General features: G+C 39.4%; 1 non-coding gene across 1 annotated transcript; it reads right to left on the minus strand.

Annotated features, from left to right (window-relative positions):
• Positions 1-2,117: 2,117 nt before the first annotated feature.
• On the minus strand, positions 2,118-2,219 carry LOC115896713. The gene has a single exon (XR_004056614.1). It is a non-coding gene; the product is annotated as a small nucleolar RNA U13 (small nucleolar RNA).
• Between the last annotated feature and the right edge of the window lie 4,631 nt (positions 2,220-6,850).

Raw genomic sequence — 6,850 nt, forward strand, 5'->3', positions numbered from 1 at the left:
TAGCTGCTGCATTCTTTCGAGGAAGTTCTTGTTCTTCTTCCACTAGGTGATTGACACCTGGGACGGGGTGTCCTCTGTCATTATTACTAACATGGCTATATTACATGAAGGAAACTATACTGAAGCCTGCTGAGGGCATTTTCAGGCCAGGCATAATTCTCATAGATGATAAGCTGCATTAGCCCAAAGTGGCTAACCTGCTAGGAAAGAAACTATTTTATCTATTTAGATTGCTCTGGAAATAACAGTGGGTCCATCGTATTTCAAAGATGAGCAATATTATTTATCCCATATTCATTGTAAAATGTTTTCTTATGTAAAAGTGGGAATTCATTGACCAGATTTTCAACTCCCTCAAAAAAGATAAAAGGCCAATAGAAAAATACCTCGATAATCTAGCTCCGCAACAAATGCTCCCAGAATCCTACTTGTCTGGCTAAAACTTCTCTGAAGATCTCTCATTTCTGCTCTCAGAAGCACAAACTGCAACCTGGTTATTGCTATATTTACCCTTGTTTTCTCATAGGATGCTCTCACAGGCAGAGTGGAGCTAAATTGGGCTCTGATAGGGTTTCCTCATCCTGAACCCATTCTCTGAGTACACTGCATTCATAAATAGCCTTCCAGGCTTTGGGCTTCTGAGGTCACCATGCTTCACACAATTGTTCTCTGCAGGACTACGTGAAAGACAGTGTCTGGCTGAGGCCTGCAGTTCCTGGAAGCTGGGTTTCTCAGCATTGAAGGGCTATCTCTCCTCAAAGAAAAGCACAGCCCTGCTGTGGAGGGTGACCTTGGTTATTGTTCCTGGGACCTGTGACTTCAGAGGTGGAGGTTGCTCCTGAAATGATAGGACCAACTTCTAACTTGATACCATCTGGCTGTCAGGATGCCTACATAAATAGCAAATTGATAGCTCTAATGGAATAAAGGCTTTATAAACCTTCCTGTACTTAAAAGGAATGCAAATTAAGATATGATCTGAATACTTTTCCCTCCCGCTTCCTTGACACCCTTCAGGCTTAATCCTATCAGACATCAGAAAGAGTAAGTTGATAAAATGTAGTGACTGGCCATTAATCAATAAGAGGAAGATGTTTTGTAGATACATGCAGAAGGTGAAAAAAATCTAATACTTAGCAGTTTGACGAAGAGGTTTAAGAAGGTAGTATGGGGGAAACAATGAAGAAGAGCATCAGGAATTTACTGCTAATTTATTGATATAAATATATTATGTTGCCGTGTAGCTATAGGTAGATATAATATACAGCTGCAATTAGGAGATCACAGTTCAGTCGTGAGTTTCACATTAATTGTTTTCCCATTGGCTTTTCTCTTATTTTTAATGACTTACTGCAATTTATATAAAGTCCATGAAAATTTCATAAAATAAACATCCTGAGAGTTTTCATTTATTTTCAAGGTTGTTGTAAAGTTGAAAAGCAAAAACAAAACAAGTTATTTCATTACTTTTCTCCAAAGCTCAGAAATTTATGGCAACCTGCAAGCTTTAGGGAAGGTCTCTCTTTGAGAGCGGAGAGGTAGAAAAAACTGAAGATTCAATAAACAACTTACTTTTAAAATGTGTACAAATATATTTCGGACGTGAAGACTTTTCGGGCTGTGAAGTACTTGAACGATTGCCATTAAATATCTCAGATATGTGATGTGATTTAAGGTACTATAATGAACTAGTCTGTATCTAATATTCTGAACAAGGAATAAACCATCCCTGTGGTGATTGTTCTCCCTGTACCTCTCTCTGACTGCCTTTGCCTCCCTTCTTTGCGAAGGCAGCCACTCTACATTACCTGTAAATGTATTTGAAGTCAAACCACTAAATAAGCACTGCAATATCCTAAACAGTACAAAATGTTGACTGCTTATTTTTACACAGTTTCTGATGAAGGCAGGGATACTACTATATCTTAGTTTGAGATATAATTGAATATACTTTCTTACCTACCAAACATAAGAAATGTTTGAGAATATAAGTCAAAGCAATGTTTTTCATACTGTTATGAATAGATACTCCTAGGAATATGAAAAGGAAATTAACAGTGTCAAATTAACAGTGTTGTTTAAATAAGAGTCAGTCTTTCCTTTTTTTCCTTCCTTCAGGTCTGTTGGGTAATATGCCGAACATAACAAGGTTTGAGGGTGGCACATCTCACACCAGTGTGTGAACACCCAGTCATCATGCTCATAAACTACAAAAGGATCCGATTCAGTCTTTTCATGTAAAAGCAATTCTACTGACTTGGAACTTAAAAAAGAAAAAAAAATTTTTGATCACACGGGATTACGTTTGGCCTGTCATGTTCTCATTGGCCTCACCTATATTTACACAAAGTCATATTCTTTCTTTTATAGTTACCATTCTGTGTTCTTCCCTTGGGCCACATTCCTGGCTTTAGAACACACACACATGTAGAGTAAATAGCCTCAGAGGGAATAATCTGAAGACCTCAAAACCACCTGTCAATCCATTTAAATCAATTTCAACTGATTATTTGACTAAATTTACTTATGATTGCATTAAATTGACAGGCACATTGTTGAAGTGAACCCACAAAAGAACTTCTTGATCCAATAAGACAGAATTTATGAAAATAAAAAACATAAAATTGCTAAAGTCATACTTTATCTTTAATTAAGCCAACCCTAACTTATCTGGGACTTGGTGTTTCCTTCCAAAGCTCAACTAAAGGGCTTTCTACTTTATATCATCTATAAGGACTGTACTACCATTTGGATGTTAGTAAGATATCTTAGTTACAGCTGTGTTCTGAAATTCGGGAACATATTCTTCGACTAAGGTAAGCCAGGAAATTTGGAGGAACATTTGAATGAGGCGGAGCCATGTCACCTGGTATATGGAAGAGTCATTTTAATTTAAAAAGAGTGCAATTAATTCCTCTAATTGTGTATCCAGGCACCTGATTCTTGGTATGGTACAGTGACTTGTGAAATATTTTTATAATGTTCTTAAACCATAAAATTGACAATCTTCAATTCTAAAATGGTCTAAATAGGTGAATTTTTTTTCTTTTTTTCTTTTTTTTCGAAAGAAGCTATCATGTGGCTGTGACAGTGTAGAAACTGTTTGCTAAACTTCAGGCTTTCTCTCTTTGCCTTCCAGAATTCTAGTGTTCCCATCCCATCTGTGACTCCTGGTCACCGAGACATAAAGTATAGCGCACTGCCAAGCAGCACCTAACTTTCAGATTTCATGGTGAACTTGTCCATGTGGGAAAAGGAGTCCTCGCAACTACTGAGGATGGTATTGCTTACTTTGGAGACAAGAAATTATTCTAAACCTAATTAATCCACCCCATCATAAAAACTCCCCCCATTGCTGTCTCAATTTGTCTAGGAGAGACTACTGCACAAATATTTTCTAAGAATCCCTTGAGAACCTGTTAAGATACTTCCAGGCCCAAATAATTTCGGTTGTAATGCAAGATTAAGAAACTGATGTACAGGAGAAAAACCCAGGCAATCACTCAGCCATAATTTGGCTACGCTTTTTAAGAAAATGCTGTCTATCTAGATATCTTTCTCATTAGAGCTTACCACGCTTTAATATATCTCAATAAAGTCTCCATGAATACCTAAAATGTTACAATTCAAAGCCTTAAACTAAATTTTCCGTTTTGTTTTAAAGTTATTATAACTAAAATTAGGAGATTTAGCCTGGTATCATGGCCCATGTCTGTGGTCTCAGCTACTCGGGAAGCTGACATAGGAGGATCACTTGAGCCCAGGAGATCAAGGCTGCAGTGAGCTATGTTTGGGTCACTGCACTTCTGCCTGTAAAACGGAGCAAGACCCTGTCTCAATAAAATAAAATAAGAAGAAAGAAATACAAGTAAAAAATATAATTTTTCCTACTTTTCAATAAGCATAAGTGTTTTTTTGTTTTGTTTTGTTTTGTTGCAAATTTACTGTAAAATAACCAATCCACCAAGATTGGTAAGTAGGACCATACTAGGTGTTAACAGTACTCTGACATGCTTAATGAGAAATCTGACACCAACCTAGAAGGCTGGAGAAAATAAGAAGCAGTTGTAGTCTGAGGGTGACCTAGTATATTTCCCAAATCTATTACCTGGGAATGAGGCAGAGGAAAGAAAGACACAAAACAATGGTTTGTTTATTCTTACAGGGCTTCAGATCCATTTCTAAAGATCTCTAGAAAGATACAGAGAAACGTTTCCTATTAACAACCTCGCACTACCCTTTCAGGTTGGAAGCATTTCCTTTGAGCTGGTACAAGGCCCTGCTGCAAAGCCTTCTTCCTCTACTGTTCTCCAGGGAAATGGTTAAGAGCTACCCATTAGCCTGTGTGCCGACATCTTTAAGGTACTTCCCAACTAAGGTTAACGAAAAGCTCAAGTCTTTCTTTCCTAAGCTAATAAATACCCCTTGATATTTGCTGACTTCTCAAAATGGTCATCTTCCATTGACACTGCCATCTCCCAAAGTAGGATTTTAGGGAGTAAGCCAATTAAAGACTACATCTTTACAAAATAATTTTTGATTATTTTGTCATTTGTTGTAGGCCATTGAATTAGTCTTAAACAAACCATGAAGATTGTCCCTTTCTTGATCCCAAGGCTGGCCCCTTTCCTTAAATAAAGCTGGTTCTGCCCGTCATTGTGGGGTCTCAAAGATGATCATTTTTCTATTCTTCATGTTTTTGCAGCCATATTACATATCAGAGATAATCAAATCAACCATGCTATAACAAAAACCAGATGTTAAACCCACTAAAAGCCCTGGATGATTTTCTCCCCTATTTTTAGTGCTACATAGTCAAAGCCTCCTTTTCTAAATTTATCTTTTCTTCAGGCCTTTATTTTCAAAACTCACTAAAGCATTATACTATTTTCTCTGATTTCTATTATAGTATTTTTAAATCACTTAAAAATGTGGATTAATTTTGCCCATTACTTGAACTACTAGTGTCCACATTTTATAATTCCCTTTACTTTTGTGTTTTTCTGAGACGGAGTCTCGCTCTGTCACCCAGGCTGGAGTGAGTGGAGCCATCTTGGCTCACTGCAAGCTCCACCTCCCAGGTTCACGCCATTCTCCTGCCTCAGCCTCCCGAAATCCTTTTACTTTTAATTTGAGCTAACTTGTTACTCTACTCAGTATATAAGTGCCATCTTAAAAGCCACCCTAGATTTTGGAAATAAGATAACTTCTTCAGGTTTAAACCAGGACAAATGATACATGACAAATGAAATGAACCTTCTGCAGAAGTTACCACATGATATTTATACATATCATGAAGTTATTTCCTTAAAATCTAGGTTCTCAGGCCCTAAATTGGAGATTCTGATTTAGTATTTCTGGTGGGGATCCCATGAGTCTACATTTTTAAATTAGCACCTCAAATGTTCGTGATACTGACATTGCAAGCAACATGATTTGAGCAATAGTAAATCAAAGAACAGGATGTCCCATTAGACAAAGTAGGAAGAGCGGCTCCAGAAATCTAGCTAAGACTTGACAGAAGGGGACAGAAACCATAGCCTAAACGATGGTGTTACGAGAAATGAGAAGAAAAGTGTGAGAGGAAAAAGGCAGAAGTTTTGCATGGAGTATACAGAAGGGAAGATGAAATCACAGGAATCTGTGACCTCACACTGTTCAGAGAGAGAATGTCTTAACACCCAACATGGGCAATCATGATTTCACAGTGGTTATCTCCCTACAGTGGAGATGTGTGCCTCCAGCTCTCTGTAGCTCAGTGGCATTATCCATTAAATAATCTAACTTACTCAACAAACTTTGTCCGGAGCCATGAGGCCTGGAATTAGCCGACCTCTGTTGCTTGATCTCCGCAAAGCGGAGACAAGAGGGCGCATTCCCGGGTTCTTTATTTATAAACCCTTCCCGCGCGCGCCCAAAGTTTCTCCCGCGCGCGCCTAAGTTTCTCCCGCGCGCGCCTAAGTTTCTCCCGCGCGCGCCAAAACTGTTCCCGCGCGCCAACCTTTCCCGCGCGCGCGCAAACATTTTCCCGCCCAGGAAGATATGCAGCCCAGGGCGCAGGTCCGATCCCGCGCCCGGGAAAAGTACAAACCCACGGGGCATGCGCGATTGTAATTTGAGAAGATCCGGCCCCTATCACCGCCCTGGCCCAACCTCTTCCCCTGCCAGCCTATATAAGGCATGACCCTACACTCAATAAACGAGACTTGATCAGGCTGTTTGTCTTGTCTCCATTTCTTGTGTTTTCTTGTCTCCTCCATTCCCACTCCCCCTTCCAGGGCCCGTTCGACTGTCCTGCAGGTCGGGACACCTGGCGCCCGAACAGGGACCTGGACACGGGGGAAAAAGTGAGGAAGAAGGCACTAAAGTCGGCCGAAAGTGAAAGTGGAAAGAAATTCCTCCGGACGTCGCGGGAGCCTGCCGCGTTGGAACCAGAGGTGAGTAATAGTGTCTGATTATGGGACAAGAATTAAGCCAGCATCAAATTTATGTAGGGCAATTAAAAGAGGCTTTAAAAACACGAGGAGTAAAGGTTAAAAGTAATGATTTGTTTAAGTTTTTTGATTTTGTAAAAGAAACCTGCCCTTGGTTTCCACAAGAAGGGACCATTGACGTAAAGAGGTGGCGTAGAGTGGGAGACTGTTTTCAAGATTACTATAGTACTTTTGGACCAGAAAAGGTTCCGGTGACAGCTTTTTCTTATTGGAATCTAATCAGAGATATAATAGATAAAAAGGAAAAAGAAAAAGATCCTGAGGTAATGGCAGTGGTTACTCAGACTGAGGAAATATTAAGAGGCAGCTCCCAAACCGACCTTGAAAAACCCATACCTAATAAAGAAATAGACCTT

Source organism: Rhinopithecus roxellana, chromosome 3, assembly GCF_007565055.1.
Source record: "Rhinopithecus roxellana isolate Shanxi Qingling chromosome 3, ASM756505v1, whole genome shotgun sequence".
Classification (NCBI taxonomy): Eukaryota; Metazoa; Chordata; class Mammalia; order Primates; family Cercopithecidae; genus Rhinopithecus; species Rhinopithecus roxellana.